At 38.3% G+C, this 20,662-nt stretch overlaps 1 long non-coding RNA gene across 1 annotated transcript; it reads right to left on the bottom strand.

Moving 5' to 3' along the window:
* Nucleotides 1-4,425: 4,425 nt before the first annotated feature.
* On the bottom strand, nt 4,426-8,693 carry LOC146651403 (uncharacterized). Its single transcript, XR_014907884.1, has 2 exons — nt 8,531-8,693; nt 4,426-6,072 (listed from the first exon to the last, which is right to left on the bottom strand). It is a non-coding gene; the product is annotated as an uncharacterized LOC146651403 (long non-coding RNA).
* Between the last annotated feature and the right edge of the window lie 11,969 nt (nt 8,694-20,662).

Here is a 20,662-nt window from a genome sequence, read left to right as displayed (position 1 = left end):
TAGTGTTGAATTCTCCCAATTCTTTGAATCTTTGGGCTGAAGGAAGGACAATACTCGGTGTATAAATGCTCAATCAACAATCATTTATTTCCATACAATTCAACAATAAGAGCATTACAACGTCCGGACGGGAGAGATGCTACCAGAGGGTCAGGCACATGTCTCAAAATGGTGACGGGTTGCTCAGCTTTTTATAGTCTCTAGTGGCCCCCAGCTAGTCGTAAAAGCCAAAACATCACATTTTTTCTCTGTTACAGCGCCTAAGGCTACGTTCACACTGCAGGCGAAAGCGCATCAAATCCGATTTTTTGACCCTATGCGACCCATATCCGATCATGCTATGACAGTGTGAACGGCGCAAATCCGATATTTTCAAATCCGATCTGGGTCACTTTCGTATGTGGTACTGAATCCGATACATATCCGATGTTTTAGAAAGCGACTGCTGTTTGAACGGTCAAGTCGCATTAAATCCGCCTTTTACGTCACCGACACAAGACTGAAGCCAATTATCAGCGCCAGAGAAGCGCCCGAGAAGACATCGCGAACGCTTCCTGGCCATCCAGTGTGGATGTCAGTGAAACTGTTGGGAAGACAACGTAAACATTTTATTTGTACTGTATAATCTGCAGATTCTGACAGAAATCTACAGCTATCCTTTGAAGCACCGCTCCTCTCTTAAACGGCAATAAGGATAATTATTAGGTTATTTACATTATTATGTAAATAACAAAATAACTTAAAGCAAAAATTGGGAAACGTGAAGACCGAAGTCTTTATATTAAGGGCCATCAGTCAAACAATACTGTTGCTCTAGGTCTAAACAGAGCGCGTTGTGTGTGACATCTTCTTTTGCGCATGCGGGCCGCTTTGAGCGTTCACACTAGAGAGCGTTTGCTGTCGCATTTTATTTGTAGTGTGAACGAGCAGACAAAAAAAAATCGGATTTGATCAAAAAATCGGAATTGAGCATTAAGACCTGCAGTGTGAACGTAGCCTAAGTTATGACCTCGGCAGTTGTTTCTCTGCTTTCTGTAAGGTGGGGGTGTGGAATGTGGTCTGTCTATCTCCCCTGTCTTTAGACACAGAGTCTCCTGCTTACAACCTTCTCTTCATGATTCAACAATTAAGCATGTCAAGAAAACAGTGTAACACATTCCCAGCAGATCAAGGATACAGAGTGATGCACATTTATCTAATGAACTAATATGTGAATATGTTCTGTTAACTCAAAAGTATAATGAGAACTAAACTACATACAGCTCACACACTCTATATTAAAGGGTATAATGTGATCTACAGCAGTATTCTAATTCAACTACTTTGATTACATATATAAGGTAACATATAATAACAGAATAATCTAATAATTCCCCCTTTTGATCTCTGAAAGAGATCACTTACAACATGCACTCCAGGGTCGCAAGGTCCAGGTTTTCTTGATCCTGAGGCCCTCTGTCCCCCTTTAACGGGTGGACCATATGTGGGATGACCTCTGTGTTCACGCAGTTCAGATGCAAGCAAAGTTAGATTTACAACCATAACAGCAGTTACAGATGACTCTCCCATCACTCCCCAATTCTCCCACAGCTTTATTTTGGTGCTCCAGTTTTCCACTCCCATTTTAATGCCCCCTTATACCTTTCAAATGTACTTAGACTAGAACCTCTGTCTAAGGAGCTTTTAACCTTTATTTTTATTGCTGCAGCTACCAGTGTCTTCCAGTTGGGTGATTCTCAGCTTCTTTCTTCGACCTCCGGGGTTAGACCACCCTTTAGTCATTGCACAGTTCTGGGGATTATTCTGCCCCGATTTCAAACAAGGATCTGTGTGTTTTGGGATCACCGCCGTGTCCCCCTTTTTGCCAAGAGCCTCTTGAACCTCGTTGGTCTGGTGTTCCTGGTTTTCGCCAACCCCTTCATGGTTATTGCTGTGTTTGTGGGATCCATCTTCTCCAGGAGCCCAAACGTCATGACACTTGACCCCAGTTGCTGTCTCGGCAGTCCCTACATCTGTCCCTGCTGTGAAGGGTCCTCACATCTCCGGGTCCCCGTCTGGTGTCTGTTCCTTTCTCTGCAAGAGACAGAAAACCAAAACACCTCTCTCCCTAGCCTTGATAATCTAATATTGTTATCCATTGTTCTTCTAATGATTCAAATTTGGTTTAAAATATTATGTTCAGAACCTATTCTAATCATAATCTATGTGTGTGTAAAAGAAATCAAAAATTAGTGAACCCTTTCTAAGTCTAACACATTATAAGCTTAAGTTTTACCATAGCTAAATTATTAAACACACAAATAAAGTCATAAAATGTTCATAACACCATTGTTTGATGTTCGGACTCAACTCCCCCTTTTTGACACACTCCCATGTGTCAATTCATTGGAGCTAGACACTTAAAAGAGAAGGTTAGTGACATCATATCTGGTAACTGGTCCATCCAGAGCTGTAACATTTTGAAATGTACATACAACAAGCCAAACCACACCTTGGTCACACCAACCCTTTTCTGCCCCGAAGATGTCCAGTGCCATCCTAGTATGGACTGTCAAAAGTGGCTTTAACGCTGACTATCCTGACAATCCATTTTATAACGTTTCCTGGTCAGATTTGCCAATCTCTGCACCAGGGTTTTAAACTTTTCGCCATTTCCATTAGTTGTTATTTTTATTTAGTTTCGACTCCAGATTTTCAATTTTTACCAGTTGTAATTAGTTTTTACCAATTCTTTGCTAGTTTAGTGTAGTTTTTATTTTCTGAAAATCCTTAGTTTCAATTTAGTTTTATTTGTGTTTTGCAAAAATTAAGTGTAACAAAATCCCAGTTCCATCATATCAGTCATGCTCTTCTGGTTATCCTTGGGTGTTGAGACTAATAACTATTAACTCTTGCCGCACCGAGTGGTCCTAATTTTGGTTGAAGTGAACTGATAACCTTTTGAAGGCGATTGTTTCACACCTTTATTTAGATGTCCCAGTCCTGTTGTCTCGGGATACATCACGCTGCCTTATCTGGGGTTAGCTGTTTTCTGGGGATGCGGGTTGAGTGGGTGAGCTCTTCAAGGAGGGGGAGTGTGCTCCCCCTGATGAGGTCTTCTAGGTAAGCTAGGTTAACCTTCTTGTGTGAGCTTTTCAAGTGCACTTTAAGGTTAGTGGGACTTTTAGTTTTATAAATGTCCCTCATGACCCCCTGATGACCCAGTACTTCATTTTTGCACACTGTAGTACACATTTTAGTTTTTGCTTGTAGCTCGCATACTCTACTTGCCACTCCTCTAAGTCCTGATGTTTCTTAGAGAGGGCAACAGTACCTTTAAAATTATATCACATGTGTGGGGGTGTGGCCTTGCCAATTGTTTTGCCCACCTTTTCAAAATGGCTGGCGTGCCCACAAGCACATTTCATGGAAAAAGAAAGGTAAGCTTGATATTTACATTTAAAATGTTTTGTTAAACTCAGATTTTTATTTTATTCTTTTTGCAAGTACCCCTCCTTGGTGGCGAGAAACTGTTGGTGTGGTCAAGTGGGTGCTCTGGAAACAAACGCTCAGGACAGAACAGTTATCAGTCATGTACTTCCTACAAGTTTTGCATATGTTTTATTCCATATTGATCCTCTGAGTGTAATGGTACATTTTAATTTGAATTTATCCAAACTAAACACAATATTTTCTTTATTTACTTTGCTCTTGTTCTTTTGCAGTACCACATCCTATCAAATGTCCCTGTCGATTATATTCTACATTTAATAACTTACTATTTCAAGTGAGAACCTAAATCATGTGGACCAATGTTTATTCTTGCATATCTCTATTCTGAATGTGGCCAGTCATTCATAGGTATTGTTCAATTTTGGCGATTTTCCTCTATAAAATTTAATTGACTTTTTACAGTGGCCTGCTGTGGTTAATAGTAACATATTCCAGTCATGAGTGGTATCAAAAGTCTTCTCCACTGTAGCATTTGGCATTCCCAATAATATAACATGATACCTTACTCAAAACACAGCTAATATAGCACAGTTTTCTTAATGCAAACATTGGTAACTCAAAATCAGCAACCACAGTGTTAAGTCTGCAGTTCATACTTATGTGAAGCTAGAGTCTCCTCCTCCAGTCTCTCTTATCCTCCTGCTCCTGAAAAAACAAAACAAAACAAAGCGAAGCATCCACCCTTCTCTTGTCGGCTGGGTGAATTGTTTATGAATTGTTTATTGGCATTTACTAATCCTAAAGTGGGTGCAGTCATTGTCTCAGTATCAAGTCAGTCAAAACTTTTAGTCGTCAGTCCATCACAGTCCATTCACATGCATACCTCCATACACATTCATACCAGATGTTGCTGATAATGGAGTCTCCCGCGCAACCTATTCGAGCCTTCATCACCAGCAAGATGACGTCATCATTTTAAAGGAAAACAATTCCTTGTTGTTTTTTGGGCCGGATTGACTCGGTGCAATCCTTTTAGATCAGTGTTCCCTATAAGTGAATTTCTCCCAAGCCAATTACAATCATGGAGAAGCACACTTTGCAACTGTTTACAGTAATAATATTTTATAGCGCTTTAAATTTCAATCTTTCAGGCCTTGTTTAAAGAGCTGATTGTTAAATCATGAACTCACAAAATATCAACATATCACCACCGGTGGATCACACCTCTCAGATGTTTTTTCTCCAGTGCACTGTAACAAAAACGAAAACAGACATAACCAACAAAATACTACTAAAATAACACAAACTAGGGCCCGTTGCAGACATGTCCAAGCATAAAACTATCCCTCTCTCGCTTACGAGAAAGAACACAAGCCAAAGCTCACTGATAAAATCAAGCTAGCGCTAAGCAAATCCAAACAATCAACCAGAAATTCACAGGAACGTTTTTGCTTCCTGCCGGGACAATATTGTGTGGGAATGAGAACCTCAGGTGCCGTAACACCTTTTGTTCCTCCTTGAATTAAAACTCAATCACAGAAAATGCCGTACTCCGACCTAAAACTTACACTATTAATTCATCATTTTCACTCTGTGCCACTGTTCCTCATCAGGGCTGTGTGAAGCACAGCAAAGAATTCAGTCAAGGCCTTGAGCCATAAACAGACATCACGCACAGACATTGTTTTCATAACCAAACCGTTTTAGAGCTTATTCCTAAAATCTACATAAATGCCTTCTAGGTGACATATAACACATTCTAAGTAATCAATGGCTCCTCATAAAAATTATGCATTGGGATGTTTGTGTGCAGCATTTTGCATATCAGCATAAGCAAAGCATTCTTCATTGCATCAGCGTGTGTGTGTGTGTGTGTGTATGTGGATCACTCTTCATTGCACAAGCGTGTGCATGTGTATGTGTGTGCATCACTTCTCAGTGAATCAACATTCCCGTGTGTGTGTGTGTGTGTGTGTGTGTGTGTGTGTGTGTGTGTGTGTGTGTGTGTGTGTGTGTGTGTGTGTGTTCATCACTTTCCTGTTCTGGTGTTCTGGGTAAACCACGGCCTGAAGCATGCCCTGGGGTCCTGCCCCCCTCCTTTTCAGTTTGTTTGCGACCATTGCTGCTGCTGCTGCTCAAAATTCAGTCCGTCCTGGTTCTGACCCCAATTGGGGCAGTCCTTTCTCCAGTGTCGATGTTCACCGCAGGTGAAACCTGCATCTTCTTCTGTGTTTTTGTCCATTCTGAGGTGCCTTCTGTCCTCAGTTACTCCTCTTGTCTCGGTCACGCCCTTTTTCGCCACCCGATCATCCGTGTTGGTCCATCACTGTCCTGCACAGTGTGAATGCAAAGTTATCAAGGTCAGCATTCTTTCGCTCGGCCTTACTTTTCATTCGGGCTTGGCGGGCGTCTCGTCACAGCTCTGTCAGCTGACGCAGTCTGGGAATTTTCCCCCGTGTAGTGAAACGGGCCTTAGGTTTAGTGCTCTCCGTCTCGGCTGCATGAGATCACATTCCTGCAGGTCTGTTGACATTCTCAGGTCGTTGTTGTGGGTCCAGCTGTTGCAGCATTTGGTCAGTGTCACGTATGGGGGAGAGCAGGAGTCCAGTCAGCCTCGGCTTTCAGGGCCGGCAAAGCAGCCTGTAATTAAATATGTATAGAAAAAACAAAAACAAAACAAAACAAAAACAAACGAACAGGAAAATGATGTTGTGTTCGCTGTGTTATTCAGAGGGGAGACACACCGGGACCAGGCCCTGTGTCAGCCTTCTCTCCCCCTTTTTTTTTTTTTTGTTTTTTCTCTCCCGATATAATCAACTCCTAACCCACCAAGTTGACAGGACAACACAAGTACATATTAAAATTCTTAAGATCATGTTTAAAAACCCAAAAAAGGAATTTTCTTTCATTCAGTAATCACTTTTATTAATCAATCAACAGAAAACATGTCACAATTTGACTCTTTTTACCACTAAATTTGTTGCGTCTTGCCTGGTTGGTTAGACCAGTGTTCCTTTTTTTTTTTTTTAGTTAAATTGTTGTCCTGCAACCCAGAGGGTTTCTTTGTCAGTAATGTATAGACTTCATCATTTAAGTATGTTAATTTTTCTTTAACCTTGCTGGAAAATCTTCACGTGTTCATGAGTGTAAGCTGTTTCTTCATTGCGTGTATGTGCATTTGTATAAAAGCAGGTTAATTTTATCTTTTCTCAAACTAGGCGTTACCTTAAAAGGAGCCTTTCTCTCAGATTTCTCTGCTTGTGTGTTTTTGTTTCACCTTTTTGTTGTGATGCTCCGGACGCCTTCCCAACCTCCACAAGTCCGTTGGCCCCAATTTTATGTGTTAAAACTTCTCTTAATTTCTCCTCTAATTCTCTCCTCGCTGCTGTCTTTTTCACAGCTGCTGATTCGTGCTGGGTGTGGTTCCCATTACCTATAATTTTGCTTCGGCCGCTGTGCTTGTGGGGGCAGTTGGTCCAGGTCCGCAGCTTCCTGTATTAACACACTAAGAGATTTATTTTAATTTCATTTTCATCGCTTTTAAACCGATAAGCAGGCAACACGCCCACCTTGACAGCGTAAACTGTACGCCAGTCTCCCAACACATTCCTCTCTCTACTCCTCCATAATTCTCCACTGCACACCTCTTACTATCTCTCCTTTTTATTTTTATTACACCACAGAGTAATACACCCAATTATGCCCGTCTATCTCCATGTGGCTCCAAATTCCCTCTTTATTTTAATTTCACACTCGTCAGGGGACAGGCACACAACAATTTCAACCACTGAAACGAGGAATTCAACCTTTTTATATTTCTTTACTAATCTAGACTCAACGTTTGTTCGCAAAATGTGTCTTGTTCTAGTCCAGAATAAATGTGAACCCGTGATTACACGGCCGTTCCAGTGTTATTTCCGTAGCTATGCGGGGGCCCTCACCTCCCCAAGTCACCACCTCGGCACCCGGACGACGCCGGTCCTGGCCACGCGTCCACGGACAGGAGGGTCGCCACTCCTAGGGCAAAGTTCCACAGGTACACTAGGCATCAACCTTTGATCCTAAAATGTGTATTTGCTCTAATGTCCTCCTAATCAAACACATCAACCGTCACTGTCACTGTGTTCAGACTTCACACACACAAAAAGCACACTCAGAGCGCGCCTCACCCACGGCCAGAGCGCGCCTTACACACACAGCGCGTTACACCATCAGTGTGACACACAGAGAGCGCCTCTCATCAGCAGAAATTTGCACAGAAACCTCTGAGCTCAACTATTAGATCTTCTTAAAGCACACTGCACCATAGACCAAGATACCCCTTTCTCTGCACTTATGACCGCCACCACAGGGCAAAGTCGCATCATAAAAGTGATGCTTGCATCCCCGAAGTTATACCTGACATCATAAACCAGGTGTTGCTATGTACTAAATTTTTACTTTGTATTATGACCGCAGCCCTTTATACTCGACTGACGCCACAAACCACCGTCAAAACCTCTATCCAATGTACTAAAACTAGCACCAACCACTACTGCACTTCACGGCCGCACCACCGGAACACGCCGTATCATAAACCAAACCTACGGACGTGTTTCGCTCTCGCGTTGCCAGCGTTCAACTGCACCGTGAAGCCAGCATCTGCTTTTCCTTAAATCAACTTCTATTTCATAGCCGGCAAAAGCCAGGACGTCACTGACACCATAAACAAAATAAACAAACCTCGACTTCAATGTACTGGACTAATGGCCGCGTCTTCAGAAGAAATTCTAACGTATTATTGCTACAGAAGCCAGTATTAGACAAAATTAAATGTGGAAGGTAAAGTGGCTGCAACTAGCTCAACGTAGTATCTTATTAGTTTCTCGGTAGAAGCAGTTTACTGCAACTAGCTCAACGTAGTGTCTTATTAGTTTCTCGGTAGAAGCAGTTTATTTAACACACTGGAATTCAGCCTCAACTTATGTTGTTAGTATCTTGCGCCAAAAACCAGACACCGACAAATTTACTGTGAAAATACATGTGACTCAGTGAACAGATTAATTTGGAAAGCCCAATATGCACATTTGGTATTTATAATACAACAGGCTGTGCTTACCTTTCTGTTTTAGGCCGGCCTTCTGTTCACTTTGCCCCACGATCTCACCAAAGGCCAAATCTACACCTCCTCAGCACACCAAAGATCCGGGTCACACGGCACCAAGTTGTTGAAATCTCCCAATTCTTTGAATCTTTGGGCTGAAGGAAGGACAATACTCGGTGTATAAATGCTCAATCAACAATCATTTATTTCCATACAATTCAACAATAAGAGCATTACAACGTCCGGACGGGAGAGATGCTACCAGAGGGTCAGGCACATGTCTCAAAATGGTGACGGGTTGCTCAGCTTTTTATAGTCTCTAGTGGCCCCCAGCTAGTCGTAAAAGCCAAAACATCACATTTTTTCTCTGTTACAGCGCCTAAGTTATGACCTCGGCAGTTGTTTCTCTGCTTTCTGTAAGGTGGGGGTGTGGAATGTGGTCTATCTATCTCCCCTGTCTTTAGACACAGAGTCTCCTGCTTACAACCTTCTCTTCATGATTCAACAATTAAGCATGTCAAGAAAACAGTGTAACACATTCCCAGCAGATCAAGGATACAGAGTGATGCACATTTATCTAATGAACTAATATGTGAATATGTTCTGTTAACTCAAAAGTATAATGAGAACTAAACTACATACAGCTCACACACTCTATATTAAAGGGTATAATGTGATCTACAGCAGTATTCTAATTCAACTACTTTGATTACATATATAAGGTAACATATAATAACAGAATAATCTAATAGTAGTCAGGTAGAGTAGAAAAGCACTATATAAGAACCAGTCCATTTACCATTTTTGCAGTTTGTTGGGTGTGGTTGTTCTGCATCAGTGTTTGCGTGGATAGTACATTTCCAAACGACATTCACATGAACACCCAAGATTTCCCAGCGGAACATTATACTGAGATAATCGTGATTTTATGATTTTAATGTAGCTGATCTGTATGTACTTTCATAGAGTGCTATGCAAATGGTAAATGGACTGATTCTTATATAGCGCTCTCTATTCTCCTGGAGTACCCAAAGCGCTCTAAACAACATGCCACATTCACTCATTTACACAAGCACTGTTTCTATCTTTTGAAGTGCTTTCTAGCTACCACTCACGCACATTCATACTCCAATGGATGTATCAGAGAACAACTTGGGGTTAGTATCTTGCCCAAGGATGCATGCAGACTACCCCTATGCAAGACGTTCCTAATTTAACATTTACCATGCTGAGCAAGAAGGACGCTATAGAGTTTGACATAATTTAGATGGATTTCTCTTTATCTGACATATTTGATTTACATGCACACTGCGCTGGCTGAATAGAGCAACTCACCCATGAACTCTATCAATATCTAATAATATAATACTGTTCTGCAGAATTTTCCATAACTGCCTTGAGACCGCCACAATTATTTTATTTTATGTGCAGGCTGTCAAATTCTATGCCATCCAAGCTGCAGGCTTTTAAACTGAGCGCTGATGTTCCCTCTCCTCCTTAGTTCACAGGATACAGCATTCATAGTTATCAAAAAGAATTTCCACAGAACAGATTTCCACTGCACCTCAGTCCATTTTAATTGAGCTTCGGCCCAGACAATCTGGATGATGTTCACATATCACTTCTCCTAGAGCTTCAAAATGCATTTGTGGCACAGCAAACTGTGTTAATAGACAATGACTTCTTAAAGTATTCCTGACCTTATGGAATGATTTCCATGACAGAATCTTGAATCATAAATATTTCTAATGCATTGCCGAGGGCCCAAAGATTACAGGGCATCTAAGATTAATTTTGAGCCTTGTGTTTTACACACAGAGATTTCTTCATGTTTCTTGAAGCTTTTGATGGGATTATGCTCTCTCTTGACACCTGATGTTACTTGTTGCCAGTCCCAGTGCCAAAATTTAACCAAAACCACTGAGCTGAAACTGAACGGTCCTTTTTTCATGCATATTACAATATTTTGCATGAAAAATGATCTTAAACCTTATTTTTAGGTAAAACCATGAAACGTTTAAGCTTTTCATCACATTTGACTAATTTATTACAATCAGTCAAATATGATTCTATGACTGAGCCTGTGAATATGATTATGTATATACTGTTTTTACCAAACTAGAGCAGGCTTTAGTTTTATATTTATTAGTTCAGCTGCCGTTATACAATCTGCCTTAATATGGCAGTCATATTAAAGAAGTTTGCACACATCAAGGCTTCAACTTACAATAATCACAAGCCCAAGACATGCCTTTAATGTATTTCAGTGCCAGTATTAATGGTATCCTTAAGGCGCTTATGAGTAATGACCTTTTAAGTTTAATTTCAGACTTTATTTATTTACATTTTACACAGTGTCAGTGTCAGAATTTGTGTGTTTGTAAAACCATCACATGAAAATAAAATGAACCTCACAGCTTTCCTGTTTGAGACACTGTGAGAATTTTTGAGACACGACCTAAATGATAAATGAAATAAATAAATGATACTTGATATGCCACAATATCAGAATACCTAACCAAGTCCGTGACATTCAATTGAAATCAAGTCGTAAAATGAATCTAAAGCAACTTTAAGACCAGACAGTACAAAAACTGATGTTTGACCACTGCTGGCTTGAAGAAGAATTTCATTAGGAAGAACTGCTGTCTCAGTGCTATTGCCTTTTCTATAACTGGACAGAAATCTATCAGATAGTGTTGCTGTTCGTCTAATTATATGAACTGCTTAGTGACTTTTTTTTTTTTCCAAGACTGTAGCCAAGAAGAGAAGTTTGGAGTCATTTAAAACCAGTGGATGAAGTGGCTTTTAGAAAAGTCGTCCAACTCCAAATAATATTCATGTCCCGGTACTTGAACAGATGTGCTATGTGTGAAGAACTGATAATAGCTATAATAAATGGACAAATTGAATGAAATACATTTTTGAAGACGTGAGCTAAAACATTGACCAGTGAACAGGAAAAGGATTAACTAATTATAGCAATTATTGGTTCGATGGCTGATTTGAATTCTACCATGGAAAAGAATAATATTGAAGGGATGTCTGTAATTCTGTTTATAAGATCAAAGAAATACTAACAATGTGCAGTCCCCTCCATTATTTGCTACTTTGTACTTTTCCACTTTTCTTTGAGCAGATGTCCTCATTAAGCCAGGCCTTATAAGTCTATAAGGAGCAATATTTTCTAAAATGTATTTCTACAACAACAATTTTCAGAAGTTCAAAGATTGCTGTTGTACAGTATTTTTGGTTTTTACTGAATATATAACTATGGGCTCATTCTACGTATATGGATTAAAGCTTCAGCTATCCTGGATATTTCAGTTCTTCAAAGGCGCATAGCCATGAAGTTGAACCATGGAGCTGGTTTAATTAATGTAAATAAGATAACATAATTACTTAAATGTTGTCCTGCCATGGCTGATGGTTTCTTGTTGGAGCAACCGGTTGCATTTGGTGAATTTATGAGATGTAATTACAGCATTTCAGGTGGAGAGGAAACTGTAGGAATATCATGGACCTGTAGTATATCGTAACCTTACTTTCATAGAGATATCAGGAGTAAATCATTTAGATATTAGATAGACAGTACTGTCTAAAAGTCTTAGCACTCATTTTTATATTTTTTCTGGAAAAGTGAGAAATAGATGCAGTGATTTATTGAAACATATGCAACATATACAAGGCCTTGTACAATTTTAGCTTTCTTCAGGAATATATTTTTTGAGGCTTCTTAAAAGCTCTGGGGAGGCCAATCCATGGCTGGTAGTTTTCCAGTGTGTGTTTTTCTATCAGTATGTTTTACTGCATTGATAGTGTGTTTGGAATCATTGCTGAAGGCAAAATGAAGGCATTGCCATTACGATTGTTTTCAAGATGGCATTTTGTGGTGTATTAAAATTAGATCATGCTTTTCTACATTAAATATTTCCATCAGATATAACAAGCAACAACCAACATGCAGCACCATACCATGACAGTCTTCAATGTGTTTTACAGATAGCAGCAGACACTCACTGTTGTAGCTCTCTCCTGACCTTGTCCATGACAAATATGTCAAATTTGGATCACCCATAAGTCCTGTTGCCACAGAGTTTCAGTCCAGTTCATGTGTATCTTGGTCTACCACAGCCTTTTCTTGATGTTTCTTGCTGTTCCCCTTCCTTAAGAATGATTTCTTGACAGCCACCCTTCCACTGAGACCATTTCTAATGAGGCTTCAGTGAACAGTAGATGGATCAACCGAAGGGCCAGATGCATCTCTCAGGTGATTATAGTAACACATTAGGATGGAACACATTACATCCAACAGTGCTGATAAATCCGCTTAAATTTAGCTTAAAAAAAACAAAAACTATTCATCTAAAAGTGATCAGGTAGAAAAACTTGTGTACAAATTTTAAAAAATGCAAGAAAATCTGACTCCTTAGCACTTTACAACACCTTATAACAATTGCGCCAAAACTTAAAATAAAGAAATGACACCACAAGATCTGTGATATGACAGGTGGGAATGCTGCCTGAGTTAACTTTACCCGACAAGAAGTCACCTCTGCCACAAGAGCTCTCTTCTTTCACACCCTCTAAAAGCAGCTAATTAATATTTTCATTGCACATAAAGTAATAGGTTAGTAGTTTTTTTCCCCAAAATTTGTCCTCTTTCTATTTGCTTTTAAATGGCAGACAACATTAATTGCTTTGGAGCCTATTAAATAGGTCTAATAGAAAAATCCTACCTAGCCATTTGACAACTATTTGTGTATTTTCCCTTTTTTGTTCTGATGTCCTTGGTGTGCTGCTACTCGGTTTGAATATTAAAGAATACATGATAAGACTGTATAAATCAAACTGAAAGACCTACACAGTTCCCGCTGCCTCAAAAGAGCCCATAACATCATAAAGGACACCTCACACCCTGGACACTCCATGTTCGAACTGCTGCCTTCAGTTAAACGGTATAGAACAACATACACAAGGACTAACAGACTCAAACACAGTTTCTACCCAATTGCAATATCATGTCTCAATGCTACTAAAAGTAGATGACTTTCATTGCCCCTGTTGTCATTTGTGCCCTTGATGTTGGAATGCTTTCAGACATGTTTTGTTGGATGCGCTAACAAATTGATTGAGTGATTGATTGTTTGAGTGATATATCAACTAGGTCGTATGTTGAGTGTCTGTATGGGGCCTTAGGCCTGGATTGCTTGGGTGTATCTACGGTATGAGAATACTGTATTTTATATGTATTTCTATCTTTTATATCCTATCATTATAGTTTTTAAGTATTTAATTATAGTTTTTAAGTATTTATCTTTTGTGATGTTGCACTGACCAGAGACATCTTTCAATTTCATTGTACCTGTGACAATGACAATAAAGAATATTCATATTCATATTCATTCATAAATAATAAGATCATTATTGCAGTGGACAAACAAAGGGTACTAGAGCTAACTTAAAAGGGACACACATTTATCTAGCTTTCTGCTTTTGAGATTTTATTCTCCTACGCTGTTTGTCTTGTCTTCTTCAGTGCGTATTGACCTTCACTTTGATTTTTTGACTAACTATAATAAAGTATTGGGCTATGTTATCTGAGAGTTGATAAAATAAAGTTTTTGATTCGCTTTTCCGTTTTAATTATAGTTAATTAATTAATAGTCCAAAGAAAAATTAGAAATTAGAAAATTGTTTTAGAAGTGTGTGCAGAGGATTGCATGTTTTTATTTTGTTACCACTTTTTGTTCTTACTGCCTTTGTGATTTGACCTTTAGTGCACAGCCCTCAAATAGAATCTCTTGTTCCAGTAAAACAAGAAATCAAAACATGCAAGACATGTCTTTAGTTTTACTCTTTCAGTGTCAAAGTTTATTACAATCTTTATTAAGACTTGGGATGTCTACACAGCTGTTAGTCAGATGTCTTAAAAAGTGAAAAATAGCACTGGGTTTGTTTTTTAATATGTATTCTAATATCATGAAACTATAATAAGGAAAACTAGAAGTTAAATACTAAGAAACTAAGATAAACTGAACTGGAATTGAAGTTTTAGGTTTTGAAAACTAATCATCAATATGAATATGAATAACAATAAATTAGAAAAAAAAAACATTGATATTTCTGGTGTTTAGGTAGAGGAGATTGGAAGATTGCAGTATTTCTGGAGTATTTGAAATCTCAGCAGCCTAGAAAAAGAGACGTGGGATGACTGGCATTGATCAGCAAAGCTGGAAAGCTCTTTTGGGGTTATTGAGGTTATTTTGTGCTGGTGTCTGGTGAAATATTACTGAAGAGACCATTAAATGAACACTGTGGTACAGTTAAAGGATAAATCCAGTTTATTTCAAGCTGGCATATTTCCCTTTAATGTGGCTATTATACCTCTGTGGATCATTCTCAATTTCCACTCACCCACTGTCATCTAAAGATTCAGTAAAAGAAGGACACTCGCAAAAAACAGCACACAACTATCCGACTTTCCATCTGTCATTTTTAATATTTCTGATTAAGTCTCACTAAAAGTAAACACTGAAAAACGCTACCTGAAAATAACCACTTTGCCAACTGCGTCAGGGATCTCCATCAGGGGCAACTAAGGCGATCTGATCAGCTGTTTGTTTATGAGCAGTCTTATTCTTGCTGGCAAATTCTCAAAGAAAAGCACAATGTGTTCTTTGGGATTGGTTTATGGAAACAACGAGATGGATCTAGATTTCCTAACTCATCACATTTGGACTTCTTCAGGACCCCCTTGGCGTTGTGAAGAGCCCAGGGTTGACTGGGGGTTTTGATCTTTTTACGTTGAATTTTTTGTTTGATGTTCATAGTTTTGTTTACTCATCTTTATGTTTTCTTGATTATTTTGGAGTCTTTAGTTACTGTTAGAATTATCAATTTCTTTAATTATCTTCACCTGTGTGTCATTTCCCAGCTGTGTCCTTCTAATGACCCTCGTGTGTGACATATTTATATATATAGTGCCGTCTTCCCTTCAGCCTTTGTTCCAGCATCTGTTACTTTCCCTGTATGTCTCTCTGAACATTTCTGTGGACTTTGTGATTTTGGATAGTTACCCAAATCATTATATTTTCCTAAAAATCCCAACACTGTTTAGTGCCTAAACCAGAGAAGTAGTTTTTGGTATCGAAAGTAAACCAGTGTGTGAAAGCAAAAAGCAGGTACAAATGAGCTAATCAGCCAGCAAAAGCAAAATGATAAAAAGCTCCTAAAACACAAAGCTAACAAATAAGACACAAACTGAATTTTCCTAGCTGAAAAATGTTTAATCACTCCACCACAAATGTTCTAACCTCCAAATGTTTACTATGTCGCTCATTAAAAGGGGAACGTTATCTCTCAGCATCCAATTTTGCATAAAAGGATGGACACCAAAGTCCTGTCCTATCTCTGAAAAGCCTACAGTATCTGACAACAATGTGCTGGCGCCTGTTTTTTAACTTCTCTGTGTGTGTGTGTGTGTGTGTGTGTGTGTGTGTGTGTGTGTGTGTGTGTGTGTGTGTGTGTGTGTGTGTGTGTGTGTCAGTACCATTCTCAAAATGCAACAACTAATTACAACTGCTCAGCTGGAGAGTACAAAGTTAGTATTACAAAAAAACACATTTATGAAAAATACGTCAAGTTGAAATAAACTAGAATGATCTTTTCATGTTTGTTCTTGTGGTACTGTCATAATTTTTAATTTAATTTTTTAAGGTGCCAGTAAAATTATAAATCAGTCCTGGATCTTGGACATGGCTTCAAATAAGACTGTGCAGGGAGAAGGCTAAGCTAACCCTAGCTGTGCTCACTATGGTGCGACTCCATCGACTTCTGGTCAAATGAGTTCTCTGTAACAAGGACCCATGCTGCTCTGTGACAAGAGACAGAGGGCATTTGACATAGGTCACCCATGCTGCACAAGTATGAATTCTCTCCGGCACTTGCAGCTCTCAACTTGTCCAGCTTTTCATTATTCATAAATAACTCATTGGAAAGAGTGCAATTGCACAAATTACAGCCTAGTGAAGCTTAAAGATGATGCAATTTAAGTTCTGAGACATTGTATTAATGGCTCATCAAACTAAGGAAATGCAAGCTGGCATATGCCTAATGTAGATTCAGTGAGTCCATTAAACTATTGTCATTTCACACTGTTTCATCATAAAAGCCACGGTCTGGTTTCAAACATTTTCTCCCAGATACAAGAAGCTAAATGCAATTTTAAATGTTTTCTGTGACAGAGCTATGCAAGATGTTGAAAGACATGAGGTGACATGAGTGAAATGAGGCATTTCAACCACACTTGAAAATATGGAAAGCTGGAGAAAGCTGTGCAGAAGAATTTTGAATAACTTCTAAAGACAATGACCCTGACTGCAAACTGAAAACTCATGTTCAAGGTTTTCTCGTGTATATTAGAGTAAGAAGAAAGTGCAGATAATCTATGGTGGACATCGTTTTAAACTAGCCTTTGTCTCTGAAAGATTGCTGCTTTGTGATGCCTGCATCCATTTTCTCATGAGCATTTCTTTACAAAGTACACTGCTTGGTTAACGTTAGCTGACCGAGGGCAAGTGCTTTTACTTGCCTGTCTGACAGGCAAGTAAAAGAACCTCTCAACAATAAATAAGCAATCTTCAGTTACTGGGCTTTTCAAATGGTTTGGAAACAATGAGTCAATTCTCATTTTCACAGTAACCTTACAGCACCTCCCAGCATTAGGAGACATTTGCAATTGTGCCTAGTAAGCGTTTCAACACTAACTTTGCTCATGTTTTTTCAATAAAGGGAAATGAAAACAGCTGAATCTGATAATAGCCCATGCAGCTGCTAAAGGGGGTAAATGAGTGAATGGAAGATAACAGCCTATAGCCACCAGAAGAACTATTTAAGAGTTGTGGCAAGATACAAGGGGACCGTGACAATGGCAGGCCTTTTGTTCTCAACCTTCAGTGCAGTGAGGGCTCCATTCTCTCTGTCTGAGGTTCTTTCCCTCCATCAACAGCACAGATAAGTGCAGGTCCCACAGAGAATTGAGGGAAGAAACAGATTAGAGAGAAAATCTGATGCAGAGAAACACCAGCCTTTCCCCTAGGACAGAGAAGGACTGGTTTAATGTCAGCCCTGCACCTCATCACTTTGACAAAGACACAGTGTCCATCATCACAATGAAACAGGATTCACTCAGCCTAGTAACACTTCAAATTCGGAGAGTTTGGGTGTAGAGCTGTATTTATTCTGAAGCTTTTGCAAGAAAAACAAAGCCCTCAATACATGTGGAAAATATGCATCAAGAGGAAAGAAACACTTTTTTAGCTAAATCATAGCACAATCTTTTTTAATCACACTTGTCTGTGAATTCAAACCAATAGAAAAAAAGAACAAGAAAAAGATTTAATCTGAAGTCCTCGGTTCTCTGAGCAGAGCCCTGTACGCTGTTGTTACAGAAATAGATTTCAATGGCACCTGTAAATTTATACGTTCCAGGTGGGAAATGTTCAGGGCAAAATGATGAATTTACGGACAAATGAACTGATTATTCATGCAGTCTTTTTCAACATATTGCTTGCAGTATATGTGGCTCTTGATTTGTATGACTTTATATCCTGTCAGCCAAAATATTTCTTGTTCAGAAATAGACTGGCACAGATTCTGAGAGGTGATATTGGATTTAAATGTGTAAAGGTATTATATTTGATTCCTAGGAGAGAGAAAAAAAACAGAAAAACTATTTTAATGTGACTAATTGAAAATAAATAAATAAATAAAACCCCACGATAACAGTAGACATCATTCGAATTGCACTTTTTTTATTGGTGACATTTATGTATTTCTAAGCACAGATTTTTGAAAAAAGTAATGAATCTTTTTGAACAAAAGACAAGAAAAATAGTTTTCCTCATTACAGTCAGTACTGTTGTTTGCTGTTTACACTTCAGTTATTAGTGTCTGGTATACTGATATGTATCCCTGCACGCAGCTTCAAAACAGAAAATATTTCATTATAGGTTAAATGTGGGATTTGGCGGATGAATGAATCCTAAGATTGGGTGTAGCAAAACACTATGATTTTCATTTCATTTCCTTTATTTATTCATTTTCAGGCACAACAAATACCTATATTGAACATAAAATACACAAAACAAAAAACAAAAATTGCCTGAAAAAGGAGTGGGACGAAGAAAACTTATTAAATCCCACCCCTATACTCACTCATCAACAAAAAAAACAATAAACTTCCCGCAGCTACGCCCATCATTGCATACAGACCCATCAACAGCTCCGGGCACATACAAGCATCTAAGCGGCAGCTCGCAACCAACAATTAGAGCCTTCATAACTGAATACAGAATATATAAATTATAAATTGCATTACCACAGGTAACAGGCAGTAATAACTACAAGTAACAAACACACATACATATACATACATATATATCTACACACACAAGTACATATATGTACATACATACGCACACTTTATTTATTTTTTTATTTTGGAATCCATACCAGCAATGGTAAGAGAACAGACATTACAGAGCACACTAAAACCCATCATTGAGTATACTGTGACCAGACCAACTGTTTGTAGAGAAATTTAAATCTATGAATATTTTTGCATTGTTTCAATTGTAAACTCAGACTGTTCCAGATTTTCACACCACATACAGACACGCAAAAGCCTTTACGGGTTGTTCGAGTTCTGGGTAATTTGAATTCTCCAAAGCCTCTCACATTATAAACCTTTTCTCGAATTTCAAATCTAGTTTGTAAATTTGCCGGTAAAAGTTTAGTAAAAGCTTTATAAAAAATTATGGATGTATTGTAATTAACCAGATCCTGGAATTTAAGTAACTTTGCCTGAAGAAAGAATTTGTGAGTATGATCTAGATAACCAGCCTTGTGAATAATACGCAGTGCTCGTTTCTGTACTGTGACTAATAGATTAGTTGTATTTTTATATGTATTTCCCCACACTTCCACACAATATGTAAAATATGGAAGAACCAGGGTACAGTACAGAGTACGAAGTGCATCTTTATCAAGGAATTGTTTCACTTTGTTCAAAACTGCGAGGCTTCTAGAAATTTTGGTTTTTATGTGTCTGACGTGGGGTTTCCATGAAATTTTGTTATCAATTATAACTCCCAAAAATTTGTTTTCACTCACATTATCAATTGGTACACCTTCAATGATAATTGGTAATTCTATATTATATTTTAAATTACCAAAAAACATTGCTTTAGTTTTATTTATATTTAATGATAATTTATTTATGTCCATCCATTTTTTTATTAATTTTAGCTCCCTGTTTACGGTCATTACAAGATCAGTATAATCATCGCTACTGAAAAATATGTTGGTGTCATCTGCGAACAGTATGAGTTTAAGTACTTGAGAAACATCAAAAATATCATTTATGTATACATTGAAAAGTTTTGGTCCCAACACTGACCCTTGGGGAACACCACATGTAATACCAAGTTTCTCTGAATGGTAATGCCCTATGCTAACATATTGTTCCCGACCCGTTAGGTAACTTTTTAACCAGTTACCAGCTTTCCCTCGAATACCATATCTTTCCAATTTATCCAGTAAAATTGAGTGATTGATTGTGTCGAAGGCCTTTTTGAGATCAACAAAAATACCAACTGCATATTTATTTTTATCCAGTGTATCAGTAATTTCTTCTACTGCCTCAATTATCGCCATTGAAGTGGTTCTTTGCGTTCTGAAACCATACTGACCAACATTTATTATTTGATGTTTTTCAAGGAATTTTTCTAATCTTGAATTAAAAAGTTTTTCTAGAACTTTTGAGAATTGAGGCAGTAGAGAAATAGGCCTATAATTGGTAAAACTGTGTTTGTCATTACTTTTATATAGTGGTATTACTTTCGCAATTTTCTTTTTTTTTGGAAAACAACCGGACTGAAATGATAAATTACAGATATATGTTAAGGGACTAGCAATATTCAGAATAACCTGTTTAACTACAGACATATTTATGTCATGATAATCCATTGAAGACTTACTTTTACATTTTAATGTGATATTTATTACTTCTTGCTCATTTGTAGCTGAGAGGAACAGTGAAAAGGGATTTGATTTTATATTACTGATATTTTCATTTTTATGACA

The sequence above is a fragment of the Rhamphochromis longiceps genome, linkage group LG16 (genome assembly GCF_057381845.1).
Source record: "Rhamphochromis longiceps isolate RC_006_pf linkage group LG16, R_longiceps_female_GT1.1, whole genome shotgun sequence".
In the NCBI taxonomy this organism is placed as follows: Eukaryota; Metazoa; Chordata; class Actinopteri; order Cichliformes; family Cichlidae; genus Rhamphochromis; species Rhamphochromis longiceps.
The sequence above is the reverse complement of the archived record's forward strand: the minus strand, read 5'-3'. Positions and strand labels throughout refer to the sequence as shown.